Here is an 18,074-nt window from a genome sequence, read left to right on the forward strand (position 1 = left end):
GAGAGAGAGAGGAGAGAGAGGAGAGAGAGATGCAAAATGGAACAAAATCCCAAGAAAAGAATTTGCCAATAGCCAATATCTAGTACAAATTAAATAGGGATATATTACTTTCTAGAAGCTATTACAATGACATACTGGGAAAACCCCATGAATGCCATATACTCAATGCTGTGGCAGTAATATCATTTTAATGTCAGTAATATCATTTTAATGTCAGTAGACTATATAGTACCCACACCGTCGTGGAGAGTATCAGCAAGTCATAAAAGGGCAGGAAAACAATCTTCATGTATTGAAAAATGAGCTTCAAGATGAGTAAGTGAAGAGCAGAAATGTGAGTCAAAATTGAAGAAACTAAAGAAACAGGAAAATGGGGTGGAATGACAGGAGTGGAAAGTGAACTCTCTACTTCGTTACTTAGCTGTAAGTTTTGGAACATGGATGTAGACTAAAATAAAATCAAATCAAAGAGAAGAAAAGCAACTCCTAAAATTGTGACTAACTGAAGCAAGTCAATCAGAACTGTAGGACCAGCAAGTGACATAATTACATACAGGAGAGAATCACTTCCAGGGACTTTTATATAATTTTGATTATATATCCAGAGCAATATGGTTTAAAGATAAAACTAGCCACAAAATAATCTTAAATGGCTTTAAGCACATAAGTATAAAGTTAATGTAGCTACAAATGTAAGAAAACACAAACATAATGCAGTTAGCTAGAATTCTGTTCTACTAAATTTAAGTTAGAAATATCATTGCGCCATTTCCCCTTTTCTCTCCATCCACTCTCCTCTCTCGGCTTAGTCACTAAATTTATTGTCTTCATTTACAAAGCCTTTGCAGAATGTTTTTGTTTGGGTTAGCTCTGTAGCACTCCAAGGAAGCTTCTTACAAGCCATTCAATCTCTTTTGTGAGAAAGGAACATTTGAGGACCACTTTTCACCTTTTCTCAACTTCTTTATCAGAATCCTTACAGTAGAGTAGAATTTTTAAACTGAAAACAGGTTTTCTTCATGCAATATATTATGGTTTATACTTTTTTTCTCCCCCAACTCCTCCAAGTTCCTCGCCACCTGCCCAAATTTACATCCTTCTTTGTTCTCTTATTGGAAAACAAAAGGGCACCTAAAAACTTAATAATGAAATAAGATAAAATAAAAATAAACTTGAATAGGACAAAACAAATGAACAGAAAAAGAAAAAGTCAAAGAAAAACCATAAGAAACACATATAGACACATCAGCAAACACAGAGACCTTGTAAAAATACAAAATCAGAAACCATAATATATCAGCTAAAGACCTGTAGGGCAAGAAAGAATAAAAACATCCAGACAAAGCATTATGAAACAAAAAAAGAAAGAAAGAAATCTCTAAAAATCCCATTAAGGTTGTTTTGTGCTGGCCATCTGCTGCTGGGCCTGGGGCCTGGGCTTAAGATGGGTTTGTATACTCAATAGGAGTCCTTTGGGGGAAAACCAATTTTTCATTTGCAAATAGTTATCAATTGGAGATAGCTTTTAGGTTTAGGGATGTGGGCTTGTGTTCAATTCCACTCTCAACAGTAGGAGCCCATCAGGCCCAGACACGTGTGGGCCCTGTGCATGCTGCTACAGTCTCTGTAGTTCATATGTGCATTGGTACTGCTGTGTTTAGAAGGCCTTGTTTCCTGGGTATCCTCCATCCTCTCTGGCTATCGCAACCCCTCTACCTTCTCTTTGGCAGGGTTCTCTGAGATTTGAGGGAAGGGAATTGATAGAGACACTCCATTCAGGGTTGAATGGTCCAAGGTCTCTCACTCTTTGCACATTGTCTGGTCCTGGGTCTCGGTATTCATTCTCATCTGCTGCAGGAGGAAGCTTCTCTGACGATGGCTGAGCATGGCACTGATCTATGGGTATAGCAAATTGAGATCAGGAGTCATTTTCTTGCTACATTCCTTTAGCAGAACAGTAGTATTGAGGATAGGCTGATTCCATGACAGGCTTCAAATTGGCAGTTAAGGAGACTAGGCCTAAATCTCTGTTTCCAAGAATTGGGCAATTCCAGGCAAGTCCAGGCTTCAGAAGTAGCTCTGATACCTGGCCTGAGGCAAGGACAATGGGTCAGCAGCAGTTTCCAGACTTCCTCAGCTACTTCCTTAGTAACAGTTTCCAGACCTCCCAGGAAGTCTCCAGCCAGGACACCCTGGTAATGGAATGTCCACAGAGATGGACCCAACAAATTAACATAGAGGTCAACTACTCCAGAATTCCCTAACGTGCTTTAAATCAGGCCTGCAAGCTCACTCGGTTGTCTCTATCTTGGTAAGGGGAGACCCCAGCATGCTGGACTTCTGCAGAATAAAACACTCTGCATTTGCATGCTATTTGAGTCTGGGGTATCTGTCGTTCTTCGGTGAATCATGAGCCCTTACAGTATTGGGTTTTACCCTAGGTCTCTCAGCTATCTAGTATTTGGTACTTGATTATCTGAGCAGTACTAGGTATAGGTTCCATCTCATGGAATGGAACGTAAATCCAATCAGACCTTGGTTGGTTATTCCCACCAGCTTTGTACCACTATTGCACTAGCATGCAGGTCACCATTGTGGATCAAAGGGTTTGTAGCTGGGTTGGTATTTACCTTTCTCCTTTGCTAGCATGCAGAGTTAGTTGTCAAATGACCAGAAGTAAAGAAAGAAGAGTTTACTGGAGGAAGACCATTGCAGAGCAGCAGGAGAGAACTTTGACATTTTAAATTGCCTCTTCCATGTCTTTCTCTCACCATGAAAGAACGGGCAGTTGGGAGAAAGGCAGCCCACCCTTGAGGCAGGTGGTTTATGCCCGAGAAAGCAGTACAGATTGTATTCACAAAATATTGTATCTGTGCAATTTACCTGTCTGGTGGCTCCCTCAAAGAAAGATATGAAGCCTGTGAAATGTTTCTCTTCACTTTAAATATTCCACTAGCTGGAGCAGGTTCCTGGGTAGTATTTGCTGAAAGCCTCCAAAAAAAGAGGTATGGCTTTCAGCAGCCTAGGAGGAGGCATAGCAGTTGGTACAAGCAAAGGACAAACTGAAAAGCTTTGGGAAAGGAGAGGCTGCAAAAGGAAGACATGCACACAAGAAATGTTTACATGACTTCTGTAAATCAGTGAAATGGGAAACCATGCACATGTGTAGAGCTGAACAGACGCTCTGTAAAGGACTGCCAACACCGCATGCTGGTGGCTCAGAGTTCACACAAACAGAGAACAAAAACTGAGGTACAGTTGTAAATGGTCCACCTAAGCCTTGAAGGACTAACCACACCCCCACTGTTAGAAAAAGAATGCCCTAAGACTTAATGTGTCTTAATTTATTTCTAAAACTGGCCAAGAGCAAACGAGAAGCATTTATCTTGCTTTTTCTGTAATACATTGTGACTCACAGTAAGGAGATAGCTGATGAGGGAAAGTCCTATTTATAGAAGAATCCAGGCAGAAGAAACATTAGCATTAGAAAAAAAAAAAATCTCCATGTCACAGTTCCTTAATGAAACAGTGGGTCTAGGCAATGATTAATTAGGTAAATTGATAGGACTCTTTATTTTGTTATTATTTATTTATTTATTTATTCTAGAGGCAGGGTCTCATGCAGGCCAGGCCTGCATCCCAGGTCTGGCCTAGCCAAACATGAACTTCCAATCACCCTGCTTCTACCTCCTAAGTGCAGAGGTTGCAGGCTTGCACCCCAACTGCTCAATTTTTGCAGTGCTGGAATCCAATCCAGTGCTTCATGCAGTTGTTAAGCAGGCATTCTACCAACTGAGCTGCATCCACATCCCCAACAAAGGTCTTTAGATGGGCAAGTATCTCCTGATCGCACTGATGAATAGTACTATCAATCAAAATCAAGGAGGTACCACATGCCACCATGGTAGAAGAAAGTATAGCACTATCTCTTGGGTATCTGTACTCAATCTTTCTGTAATCAAATACCTGTCAATAGCAACTTGAGGGTGAAGGGTTTATTTTGGCTCACAATTTAAGGGCATAGTCTATTCAAATAGGAAAGGCATGGTGGCAGGAATGTGAGACAACTTGTAACACTGTATCCACAACCAGGAAACAGAGTGATGAATATTGGTGCTCAGCTTGCCTCCTCTTAATTCTGTACAGGACTCCAACTCATGAAATGGTCTTGCCCACATTTAGATTGGATCTTCCCACATCAATGAACCTGATCTATATAACCCTTCACTCTCTTCCCAAGTGCACTTTTGTTAACCCTGTGCTTAAAATCTGTATTTAAAATGTCTTTTCATAAACCCCAACTCTACTTCAAAAAAATTAGAAGACCCAAATTTTTTTAAAAAAAATATATCAGTGATCTGAAAAAGGGAAAAGACCCTGGGTGTGGTGGTGCGTGCCTTTGAGCCCAGCATTCAGAAGGCAGAGTCAACTAGATGCCTGTAAGTTCTAGACCAGACCGGCTTGGTCTGCATAGCAAGTTCCAGAACAACCAGGGATACACCGTGAGGCACTGTCTCAAAAATCTAAAAGAAAGGGAAGAGTAAGTTTTGTAGGATAAAATTGAATTGAGACTTCATTAACTAAGTTCCGTTACTAGACCTTGTTTGAATCCTGATCTAAATTTGCCACTGTGCAAAGAGATCTTGAAAATGCCTATGGAAATTGGATTATTGACAGAGAATTAAGGAGCTATTGTTAACTTCCATTGGCCTGTTTATGGCATAGTAGTTGCTTTTAAAACCACAACAAAATCTTTACTTATAGATATATGCCAAAGTCATGTGTGTGAAATTTCATTTAAATCTTCTAGTTTGGTAGAAATAAATAATAATAATTGGTGTCTAAGTGAACTAACATCTGTAAAATGAAATTTGAGTGTAGCACATTGGTAGCATGCTTGCTTAGCATGCACAAAACCTTGGGTTCAATCCCCGGTGCTAGAGAAAAAAATTAAGGGAAATTTTTGGAAAAAAAAATATCATTGTTGAAGCCAAGGGATGGTTCATGGAAGGCTCCTGTATTATTCTTTGATGTTGGCTTGAACATTTTGATGGTTAAAATGTTGACAAAAAGCAATCCAGGGCTTTAAGCCCTGGATTCTATTTTGTGAATTACCCTTCATTAACTATATAATCTCACTCTAGTCACAGTAGCACAGCGTTCTCCTCAGTAACAAAGAAATAATACTTGGTGTTAAAGTGTGTTGTGGCAACCACATGGTCAGGGTTACAGGGATGAAAGGAGCACATCTATTTCACCCGTTCCATTCCTTACTCTTGAAACATCAAGGTCGGGAGAGAGGGGTGGCGGCTGAGCAAATAGAGCTGTTTAAAGTGTAGAATGTTAGAAGAGAAAATCACCACCTTTAAGCCCACTGTGCAGCAATAACAATTTAAGATCTCAGTGTACGTTTCTACACCTCGTAGACGCTTTTTTTTTTTCTGTGAAAACAAAATATACACCATTTTCAGAGAATAAACCGTGGAGTATAATGTGTGTGTTCTTCTGCAGCCCACTGTGTTGTGTGTGTGCTATTACAGCCCCTTGGTAATCATACTAAAATATATGAAAGCAATATAGAGATGTCAACATGACCTAGTTCCATTTCATTTTCTTCCCACAGCTGCTTCCCTAACTACAACCCTCCCTTTAATGAATATGTACCACATGCACCAAACATTCGTCTCTGGTTTGAACTCTTGCAGCTGGTCTTCTAGCTTCTCAGTTCACCCTCCCCTGGCCGTCCATTACACAAAAACCAAAGTGATCTTTCTGAAAGGGCCCTTGCCAAGTCACCCCTTTCCACACAGCCCTTTGATTCTTTGAAGGCTTCCATAGTTTGTCATCATTTTCAAAATGACCAATTGTAAGAACAGAGAACGAATCAGAGATTGTAAGAATGGGAAGAGGAGTGGGTAGCCAAAGAAATACTATGGGCTGTTGGAATTATTCTGTGATTTGATTGGAGTGGTGGAGACATCTGCACATGTGATAAAATTCATAGAACTGTGTGTTGTTCCGAAAGTGTGAATTTCCATATTTTAAAACTTTCACTGGCTTATAGATTCAGGGCCTCCTCCTCCTCCTCCTCCTCCTCTTTCTCCTCCTCCTCATTCTTCTTCTGTGTTTTGTTTTTGTTTTGAGACAGAGTGTAGCCCTAGCAATCTTGGAACTCACTCTGTAACCAGGCTGGCCTTGAACTCACAGGGATCTGCCTGCCTCTGCCTCCTGAGTGCTGGAATTCAGGGCGTGTCCCACCACACCCAGCTCAGATAGTCTTTAAGCGGTATTTTAAGGCCCCCCTGCATTTCTCCTATCCCCAAGTCTGCTTTTGCAACCTAATCTCTGTGCCTCGTCCCTCAAATACTGCATGTAGAAGGCACTTGATGTTCAGTGAACACATCTATGGTGAACCATGACACCTCTGTGGTGTCACTTGTAGTGTTCTCTCTGCTAAAAATACATCCCCACCCAGCATCACCAATGAAAAAAAAATTCTATTTACCTTTCAAGGCATCGCTAAAATTTTACATCCTCCAAGAATCCCTCCTCATCTCCTCAGTCAAAACTGAATCATTCTGCCTACAGCACTCCCTTAGCATTTTACTTCTGTCTCATTGTCTGATACTTCATTCAGATGTAACCACTACAGACAAGTATGTGCATTCCTTCTGCTGCTGGGTCAGTGCCCAAAGCCTCACTGGTTTCCAGGTCAGGCTATGCCCATAGACTTGAAATTTGCTGTTGCTTACTATCCCTTCTTACAATTCCAACTTTCAGTTTCATTTTTAATGAAATGAATGATTGCATTTCTGCCCTGGGGTTGAATTCTGTTCTTGTCCCACAAGCATGTGGGTTCTTGCATATGACGCCAAGAGAAGTAGAATTTTCTGACTATCCCTGTTCAGTCTCGCTCTCCTGTCTGAGAGGCAGACAAACTTGTCTAGCCAGTGTGAGTACTTTGGGGCTGAGGCTGGTGGGAGGACTGTCTCATTTGAAAGTGGGTCAATCCAATGAGAAAAAAGTAAGTTAAGGAAATGAGTGAGTCAGGCAGAGAGGTTAGTTAAACCAGAGATGCAGAGCCAATTAGGTCAGGAAAACTAGGAGAATGCAGAGGGAGGAAAGTCTCTAGAGCAAGCTAAGCCACAAGCTGGTTTGAGTAAGATTTCAGGGAAGTCTCATGTGCAAAAACCAATTGTCCAAAGTGAAAGACACCAAGAGATCAAAGACAAGGAAAATCCAGGTTATAAAAAAAATGTGACATATTAAGGACTTACAGGCTGTCTTTCTAGGGAAAAGTAGTGGTTTTGTGGGAATAGAAAGGATTAGCTAGGGTTTATTGCATAGCCATAACCTATTAGTAGAAATCTGTATAATTATTACCAAGATGAAGATATAAATTCTTAAACGGCACCAATTTACTTTGATTACAAATTTTAAGGTTTTCATTGGTACGAGCTTTTTATTGATATAAAAGTGAGATGAATATTGTTACTCTCATAGGCATTGTACCAGTATAACACATTTAGGAATACAAGGCTTAGACCCAGTCCTTCTTTAACTTTTTTAACTGATTTGAGATGGACAGCCTGTGAGTTAAGGGACTATAGCAAATTCATGACTTGGAGTTTATTGTTAGGGTGTTCTCTATGTTTTATTTAGAAATAGCTGAGTGGAGTTAACAGGCAACAGTCCAGATTACCTTGCATGGATAGTTGGTTTTCAAAACATCAGAAATCCACAGAATTGACGTGACAAACATTTCTGTATTAATGTTCATTTTTATTAGAGACCTGTCTGCTTCTGACAGCTTCCTATATTGAATTCTAAGAAGAAATTGAGCATCTTTGGAATTACTCCAGTTGTGGTGAGACAGCCACTAGACAAGAATTGCCTCTTCCCTTCTACAGACAAATTACTGTCCAGAAAAGGACACACTTGCAGAATAGTCGACTGATTATATCTGCCTAGACAGAGTAATCAGCCCTTAATAACTCTGCAGCACTAAGGTCTGTCAGATGATCCTGGGCCAGAAGGCAGAAGAACAGATGCTCCAACGTTTTGTAGTAGAGGGAGTGTCCAGGTGTTCAGAGGTCTCTATAAATTGGCTAAGTTTTAGAAGCTATGCTTTGTGCTTCCCACAATTATAGTTAACTCAGTCATTCTGAATTTCTGACGGGGTTGAAAACTTATAGCCTCATAGCCAATCCTGGCTATTTACCTTGAGAGAAAAGATTTGAGTGGATGGTCGTCAGCTGACGTTCATCCTAAAACCAAGGAAAAAGCCAGGTTCAGAACTAAGTGTTTTAGTTAGGATAGATGACAGAGGTTCTGGTTAGTCAATAAAATGATGGACTGGGTATTAGGACTAGCTTGTACCTCACTGGTACAAATTGGTATAATTATGCTCTAATTGTATTTTGAGAGAAAAGTTTTATTTTAACAGGAAGGGTGATATGTAGGAGGAGCTAATGTGGGAGGAGTACTGAGAGGAAGAGAAGGAGTAAGGAGAGGAGGAGAAGGAGAGGAGAAGCTAGGTGATGAGAGAGAGAAAGAGGGGGAGACAGGGAGGCAGATGTTCAGGTATCTCCACCAGTCAAAGATAGTTGATATATCTAGGTTGGGTAGTGGGTTACACCTCTGATTGAGCAATACCAAACTTATAAAGCCTTTGATTAACATTGTTAAAAAAAATGTATAAGTGCAAAAAGGAAAAGGGGGCATGGGATAGGGGTTTTCTAAGGGGGGGGATGGGGAAAGGGGATGGAATCTGAAGTGTAAATAAAATATTCAATAAAAAATGGGGGAAAAAAGGACTTACAGACAAAAAATCGTCTTAAGAAAGATGGACAATCCCTCCAATCCCTCCAACTTGAGATAGGAAGAAAGGGTTTATATGCTACGTTAAAAAATGTGGACTGCTGTATGCAGCATGAATCCAGAGATGACTTGAATAGGGTGGCAAGATAAAGTTGACACCACAGACACAGACACAGACACAGACACAGACACAGACACAGACACAGACACAGACACAGACACAGACACAGACACAGACACAGACACAGACACAGACACAGACACAGACACAGACACAGACACACACACAGGAAGGGTGGGATAGACTGGACTGCTATCTCTGATGAAGAAGCACAATCCCTCTTACCCAGAAGCTCAGCATGTTTGTTATACACAGTTGAACAGAAAGACAGGGTTATTATGTATACAACTGAATCAAGAACTGAATCAAGACAGAGTTTAGCCAGGCGGTGGTGGCGCACACCTTTAATCCCAGCACTTGGGAGGCAGAGGCAGGCGGATTTCTGAGTTCGAGGCCAGCCTGGTCTACAGAGTGAGTTCCAGGACAGCCAGGGCTATACAGAGAAACCCTGTTTCGAAAAACAAAAACAAACAAACAAAAAAACAAAAAAAAAAGAGTTTGTGGCATACAGTTGAATGGAGAAGGTTTAGCTAATCTCAGTAGAAGCAATCTCTGTAGGGGAGCAGTCTTTGGGCCATAACCATCTGGATATTTTCTGTACATACTATCAGCATGCGTGCAAAGACCAGAGGAGGGCTTTGCCATCCCTCTGAGCCTCACCCAGAGAAAGATTTGCCACTTCTATGGAGCTGAGACTGTGGAGGTCTTGACATGGCCATGCTCAAGTCAACAGCACAAGTTTTCCAAGGACTTCACTTGATCCCTACAGTAGACCATAGGCAACTGAAAAAAAAGTATTCTGAACTTTCTCAGAAATTAAAAAACACACCAAGCATCCATCAAGTAACGGTTCATTGGAGGGCAGGGCATACTTTATTTTCACTGATTTTTCTGCTGTATAGGGATTTCAATTCATACCAGGGTCATCTGTGAGTAAGATGGCAGTCACAACCAAGGCAGCTATAGTTAATTCAATCCAAATCAGGACCCCTACATGTAATTATTAAAAAGAGACCCTTTGTCTGTTCCTTCCTATGTGGTATGTGAATGGGCCCACCCAACTTAAAGCTCCAAAGATGAGCATAAAATGCTCACTGTCTTCAGTCCATGCAGTACAGATGGTGACAGTTGTCATCTATGAGAGGCAGTGTGGTAGAATAGGAAGAACTTGAATCTTGGGGTCAAAAAGATTGAAGCTGAAACTGTGTGACCTTGGACAAGTCATTCTTGGCTTCAGTGTCTGCACCTAAAAACAAGATAGAGAGCAACTACCCCGAGAGAGCTGTAGTGCTAAAACGGAAGTCTATAAGGGATTCAACATGGACCTTGTTATCTAGTAAGGACTCAGAAGATGTCAGCCCTTTTCCTTCAAAGGTACCTATCATAATTTGCCTCATATTCATTCTATGAAGCATATGCCTCTCTTTATTCAAACCTTTAAGCTATTGTGGAAGCAGGTTGTGTGTAAATCAATTTTCATACTTTTTTTTACTTTTTTTTTTTTACTTTTTAAGTAGTATAGTCTTCTACTTATAAATATGTGAGGGGGAAGATGAAAGGGGATAACATCTGAAATGTAAATAAATAAAATATCCAATAAAAATAAATATAAATAAATAACTATCACGTGAGGGAATATAAAATCCAAATATCCCAAACTAGGTAATGAAAGGAGAAATCTCCAGCAATCTCCCTAACCTCTCTGCAAACTCAGAATTGATGTAAAGAGTTTGTATAACAATTCATTCCACCCACATTTTTGTTGTTCACAAAATGGAATCAATTATTTAATTCTGATTCTACAAACGCAAAACATGGGGCAGGGAAAGAGAAGCAAAGGGGGGAATGGGAAAGAAGGACCGTTTCATAGGAGTAATATGTATAGTTTTCCTTAACTTACTGAAAAAGAAAAGCAGCAGGATGGCAAAGCCAACTCCCCAAACAAAAGTACTTAAAAATGCTAAGTACTTGAAGGATGCTAAGTTAGAATCTAAGCTGGTTAATGTGCTACAAGTGGAAAAGTCCCAAAATGTAACATCTTTTAGGATTATTTAGCAGACAGTTTAAAATATAGAATGAGTTTGCTAAAGATGCATTTAAAGTGGTCACTTTAGAACTGCAGCTGTGTGATAGTTCAATTGTCACAGCACCACAGCAGACTGTTACTCTCAACATTGTGCTCCAGGATTTTAAAAAGACTTTATTTTTTCTGCTGTTTTAGGTTCACAGCAAAATTGAGACAGCAGTACATCAAGTTCCAGTACTGGGCCAGGGAAATGGCTCATGGTGTAAAACATCTGCTGCACAAACATCATGAGCCGAGTTTTATATCTGAAACCCATGGTAGAAGAAAAGAACGGAGTCCCATAAGTTGTCCCCTGACCTCTCCAGGTACACTGTGGCACATGCACATACACAATACACAAAATTAAAGAGTTTCCCAGTGCACTCCCTGCCCCCGTACCGCATAGCCTTCCTTTCCCTATTGTCATGATGCCTATCATCCCAGCACTTGTGAGACCATGGCAGGACGATTGGGCATTTTTTAAGACTAGCCTGGGCTACATAGTGAGGTAGATAGAGGCCAGCTTAGGATACAGAGCAAGATCCCATCTCAGAAACAAAATCAAAACAAACAAGTAAAACCCATAAGTGAGACAAAGATTTGGAACTAGAAAGGGCCTGGGCTTCTTTACCAGCCGTCCTCCCACGGCACTGTACCAACCTACAGGGGCCTGTGAACACACACTCAGTTTTTGTCTCAGGCTCTTTAGAACAGGCCCAACCCAATTCCCTTTGTGGGTGGAATTAAGTGTTGTCTTCTGATAAGAGATGTGTTTGTAGAAAAGAATGTTTGTCAAGGACTTAGATATATCTTAGAAAAGAATCCTGAAACTATTAAAATAACTTCACAGACACTTTGGGCATAGAGGCTTAGGTCTTGATTGAACCCTGGCTTTGATACTGGTTTCAACCTCGAGTGTATCATTTAGCCTTGCTGTGCCTTAAACTCTCCTTTTAATGTAGGCTTGGTATAATAGCAAATACCTTACCTTGAGACAGTTGTGAGGACTGAACATATAAATAGAATATAGAATATAGAAAAATCCTTTTGTATTTATATTAGATATGTATTATATTAATTTATATCAGATTAAATGTATTTACTATACCTTCCTCTATGCTGACTTGCCCATAGTTAGCCTACCAAAATTACCAGTAGTATGACAATAGTTGCTGAGAGGATGTTGACTACTAGGCAGAAATTCTCACTTTGGTAGTTCTTTTTCCCAAACCCCATGGTTCTGTCTTCCTTTTCCAGAAATCCTTTGCTGCCCTAGTCTCTGTGTCTTCTTTCACTCAGCAAGACTGTCTATATACTGGACACGTTTTACTGTGCTGTTTTAAGATTCCAGAGGTTGGGCTAGAGAGATGGCTCAGTGGTTAAGAGCACTGATTGCTCTTCCAGAGGTCCTGAGTTCAATTCTCAACAACCACATGGTGGTGGCTCACAACCATCTGTAATGAGATCTGATGCCCTCTTCTGGTGTGCCTGAAGACAGCAACAATATACTCATATAAATAAAATAAATAAATCTTAAAAAAAGATTTCCAAGGTTATTATAGTTGGGCCTGGTCGTACGAGTCTGTTAAGCTACTAGGGAGTCTGAGACAGGAGGAATGCACATTTAAAGCCTGCCTAGGGCTACACGCTGAGTTCAAGACCAGCCTGGGCAAACTCACCAAGACTTTATTTCAGACAAAACCAAAAGGAATAGCTATATAGCTTAGTGGTATACCACATGTCTAGCAGGTGTAAGGCACTGGGGGGGGGCGGGGGGGAAGGGAAGAACTTCATAGGGTGAAAAGGGAACAGACACACATGTGTTTGCAAATGGCCGTGGCCATTTACCCCTGCCCACCCTCTCATATTCCATCCTTCCTCTGTGTGTATCTGGAAGGTGACTGTGCAACAGAGACTGCCACCGAGGAGCATCTGAGGGTTTATTTGCATAATGTATCAATCGCAGCTCTTCTCCCTTCTTCTGGGGGAAGGGCAGCAGGTTTTTCAGGTTAGGAATTACTCCACACCCCTGTCCCTAAACTCTCTTCATTCCTAGGATATTAAGTCACCATGGCTGGGAGGACTCATGGTGGAAATGTTTGCCTGATTTGACATTGAGACAGTCTTTTCCGGCCTATGTGTCTCTCTCTGTTCCTGTAGTTTCTCCCTTTAAGTGGCTGATTCACATGCTTTCATGAACCAAAACATATCATTCCAAATATCATTCCTGCTTTTAACTGGGGGCACAGTAATCAATTGGCAGAAGAAATTCTTGCTTGGGCTCTGAAGATGCAGTGTGCTTTGGAATTGATCATGTCCCTCACAGTCTCCTTAAATAGTTGTTAGATGTCCATGTGAATCTTATATGACAACCCCAGAGTCAGTCATGATAAAATGGTTTGAAAGAGTTGAGACTGTACAAAGAAACTTCTGTCTTCAAATTATTACATTCTCCCAAATTAAATAACCAATTCTTTTACTTAGCTCCCCAAAGCAGTTAAAGTTGGTAAAACCATGCAACATCTGTAAGGAAATAGAATGATTCTGGTTAACAGATCACTACTGAGAAGAGGGAGTCCTCTCAAAGTAAGAGTAAGCAGGGCAGGGGGGTGTGGGGGTGGCTAAAAACAAATTTTTTGGCAAAAGTACAACTGGATTGTGTTAGAAAACCTCACACCATATTGTTTACAAGTTCTCAAAACATGGTAGTTGTAACTGGTCCATAACTAGTTCAACTTTAATGGTTTTATCAGTAAATTATCAAATCTCCTCCCATTCTCTCCATTCCAGATCTTCCTCTACATCCCTCATCGCTATTCCCCCTCAAATCCATCACTGAAGTCCACTTAGTGCTTCCAGCATGTGCATGGGTGTAGAAGCAGCTCCCGAAGCATCTCAGGGGCTGTATCCCTGAAGAAAACTGTCCCTCTCCAGGCAGTCATCAAACGCTAATAGCTCCTCAGCTAGTGTGTACTTTTAGGAGCTTGTCTCACTTTTACTGGTCTGTGGGAGACAATAATTTGTCAGATAATGCTGGGATAATTGTTTTTTCCAGTGGGCAGTGGCCATAACAACATCAATTGTTTGGTTACCTTTTGTGCATCTAGCAGAGAAGGCCACCAAAGCATACAGCTGGTATGAGATATAAGCATGTTGGCACATGAGAATATTTGTGTATTGGGCCATTTGGTGTTTGTTAATGACAGGAAGATTGAAAAAAAAAAACTACATTCCTCATTAGCAAGTAAAATCCTGCAAGGAGACAGCAGTGTTGATAATCTCATGTGATCTGTTTCTCTCTTCCACCTTTATATCACTGAAGAGTTACCCAGCCTAATATAAAACAACATGGAAGTGGTGGTTTAGCCATTACTACTTTATTCCCCTAAGTGGAAATCAATAAAATACCTAGGACAGTAGCAGACACAAAGAAATCTTCATTTATTTCACATATTCGAAAACACTTCAAATTACAGTTTAGCTTCTCTGAGGTTTACATCAAGTAACAAAATGCAAAGACAGAAAACCTGGATTGGAGGAAATCCCTACTAATGGGGCACCAGGTGAGAAATTTCATCAAACATTTTTCTCAATGGAGCTGGAGGCCTACACAGTTCCTTAAGAGTCATTCTGGGAGCCAAGTATGTCTTAGTTGGTAGAGTGCTTATCTGACCCCAGTTCCAGTACTTAGTACTGTATAAATGGTGCTTGCCTAGCCCTGGGTTCAGTCCTCAGCACCATATAAACCAGATGCAGTGGCACACATCTGCAATCCCAGCACTCAGAGGGTAAAGGTGGAAAGATCAAGAGTTCAAGCTACATAGTTCTTAGCTACATAGTGACTTGGAGCCTAGTCTGAGATACATGAGATCCTGCCTCATTCCCTATAGGAAGGAATCCTATTCTGCACACCCTCCAAAGAGGGGTACCTATGAAGGATGTCTTAAAAGAGAAGTTTTTGCTGAATGACCACCAGTAAAATACTAATGGAGTATTAACTCATTGGGGAGTAGCTTTCTTCAATAATGGAGCCTTCTTCTTAGCCACAGTTCCTCATTAAAATACAAATGTTCCAGCCACTCTCACAGGTAAAGGCAACACAACAGTCAGCCTACTTTCTGGGAGGTGCTCATTCTTAGTAAGCTATCACGTTCCCTGATCAGTACAGATGTGTTCTGGCAGAGTTCACATCAGCCCAGGGAAGCTCAGCAGTACCTCAAACAAATGAGCAAAGCTGGAAATTTAGAGCCTGAGTGAAGTACCTAGAGGTTATTCGAGTTGACTAGGATGAGGATAAACTAAAACACAGTGGCTAGTGTTGGTATCCAAGCATAGCAGTCAATCAGAAAGAAGTAAAACCTATTTGCAAGGTCACTCTTTCTTTCAATAGGTTTACTAGAAGAGTCAAGAAAATGATCCTGTAAGTACTCACACACACAGGAATCTCACCAACTCCTTCAATTTCACAGTTACTCTTGTCGACCCCAAACCCACCCTACAATGTTCAGAAGAAGAAAAAACTATCAGACAATACTTTGCCTTGCGTCAGTTGCACGGGATGTCTCTGAGTTCTCAACCCTTTCCCGATGGTGCCTGCGGCAGCAGATACAATGGAGGTAGTCTACTACATTATGGGTGAAGAGTGAGCGCAATGGGTGCAAGTACTGGAAGAAAAGGAGCATGACTCCAATGGAAATCAGATAAGCAATGATAAGCTGCACAGCAATCAAGGAATGACAGTAATTCAGTAACACTTTGACTCCAAAGTACTTAAAACCAAAACCATGATCACATTCTCTACCAACCTCACACTGTAGTGTAGTCCCATATGTCCCCAGTTCTGACCTTTGTCAACAAGGTCTCTGTCTGCCAACTTCAACTGCATGGCTGACCAGCAAGAGAAGTTGATGCCAGCATAGAGGATGGTGACAGAAATAAGTACCACCAGAGTGCCGACTCGGCTGAAATTTTTCTCAATATTGTTTGGCATTTGGGCACCACTCCTCCAGAACTTAACCCAGGGCTCAAAGAGGATGATCAGGAAGTTGAGCACTAAGAAGGGCACAGCCTTCAACTTCAAGGTGGCCGAGAAGAGCACCAGAATCACGAGGCGGGAAGTGATCTCCAATGTCCTCCAGATGGTGATACAAAGAACTTCCAGTGGCCCAAGTCTAATCTTGTAGTCATCATACTTGATCTGGATAGCCAACATATTGCAGAGGGTAGCCCCATAGGTGACAGATATCAGGGAAAAAACCATTAGCACAGCTGCAAAATAAGGAAAGAGACGAAGAAGCAATAAGTTGATGTTTGCAGTGAAGAGGTCCAGAGATGTTGGGTAGGGCTTGGGACATCCCTTAACTAAGAGTAGACTTACAGATTGTCACAGCTATGCATACAAACAGCATGCACCCGAATAAGCATTGTTACAAAGACATACAAATAACTAGCAGATATCGAAAAGGATGTTCAACATCACAGATCATTAGAAAAAATGAAAATGTAAATCATAGTGAGAGCTGGTAGTAGAGTTCAGGGATAGTGCCCTTGCCATCGTGCAAAGATTGACCACAATAAGATACTGCTTAGTACCTGTTAAGGTGGCCATGATTTAGGGAAAAAATATAACAAAGATACGGAGAAAATTGAACTTGTATACATAATTGAAATATACACTTACATTGCCATTGTAAAAAAACAGCATGAAGATAATTAAATACTGAACTAGAATATGATCCAGCAATTTCGCTACTGGATACATGCTTAAATGAAAGACAATCAATATCTCAAAGGATGCTGTTATGTCATCCACTGCAGTGAGATACAGAATAGCTAGTATATGAAAACAGTCTAAATGTCTGTTGATGGGGGCATGTGTAAAGAAAATGGTATGCTTATGCTGTGGGATTTACTCCACAATAATATGAAGGAAATTGTATCATTGCAATAAAATGGATAGATATTGGGACTTTATGCTAAGTGAAATGAGCAAGACTCAGAAATAAAATAATTATTACCCTATTTATAAGCGGAATGTCATAACTGAGCTAGATTCAAAGAAACAGAATAGGGCAATGCTTTTCAGGGGCTAGGGCTGGGGAACAGGAGGATTTTTTTTGCCAAAGGGAATGAAGTTTCTGTTGTAAAATGATTACATTTGGGAGTTCTAATGTACAGCTTGGCATTATATTTCACACTTGTAATTTTCTGAAAGAGTTCACACACACAAATAGTAAATATATGAGGTGATATACATGCATCAAAACTTCTCATTGTTGACCTAAAATATATGCAATAAAACAAAATATCATACACAGAAAGAAAATAGAATAAATAAAGCAAAACTTCTTCTATAAAGTTAGTGAGGTTTTAAGTCAATTTCTTTTAAATCCCATGGGCTGGGTATATGGCAAAGGTCTTACTGAGAGTGAGCATGAAGAAACCCAGAGACCCAAGCTCCAGTACTGTAAAAGTAAGCAAATAAAACAGTAAAAATATCCTTTTATGTTTTCCTGTTTTCTAAGCTTCCAATTTAGAAATTTTAGATGACCATACAATGCAAGAGTTTAATCACAGAAATATACAAAATAAACTTTTTAAAATGAATAAGTCTTAGAACTAATGCTGAGAAATCACTGACATGGGAAGGGCACATGTAAAGGTATAGGGCAGACCTAACTGATGGAACAACATTATAAGGATAGTAAGAAAAGATAAATAAACTGATACTATCTGAGACAAAACCTAATCTTAGGAGACATATAAGGTTTTTCTTTCTCCTTCTCTTCCTCTTCCTCCTCTGCTGCTTCTTTTTGAAACAGGGTCTCACTGTGCTGTAGCCCTAGCTGGCCTGGAACTTGCAATATAGACCAAGCTGTACACAGACTCACAGAAATCCTGTCTCTGCTTCTCAAGTACTGGGTTTACTACGCCTAGAAACTGCCATTTGCAGTTGACATCTAATCTTTGATGTGTATCTGCTTCAAGAAACCAGTCTTCTCGAGTGATTCACTCCAGTTGCATATGCTAAAAAAAAAAAATGATGTAGTAGAAATCTCATGAAGGCAG

General features: G+C 40.5%; 1 pseudogene; it reads right to left on the minus strand.

Moving 5' to 3' along the window:
- Positions 1 to 14,428: 14,428 nt before the first annotated feature.
- On the minus strand, positions 14,429 to 16,964 carry LOC117701671 (XK-related protein 2 pseudogene; annotated as a pseudogene).
- Between the last annotated feature and the right edge of the window lie 1,110 nt (positions 16,965 to 18,074).

This window comes from Arvicanthis niloticus, unplaced genomic scaffold (genome assembly GCF_011762505.2).
Source record: "Arvicanthis niloticus isolate mArvNil1 unplaced genomic scaffold, mArvNil1.pat.X pat_scaffold_1762_arrow_ctg1, whole genome shotgun sequence".
In the NCBI taxonomy this organism is placed as follows: Eukaryota; Metazoa; Chordata; class Mammalia; order Rodentia; family Muridae; genus Arvicanthis; species Arvicanthis niloticus.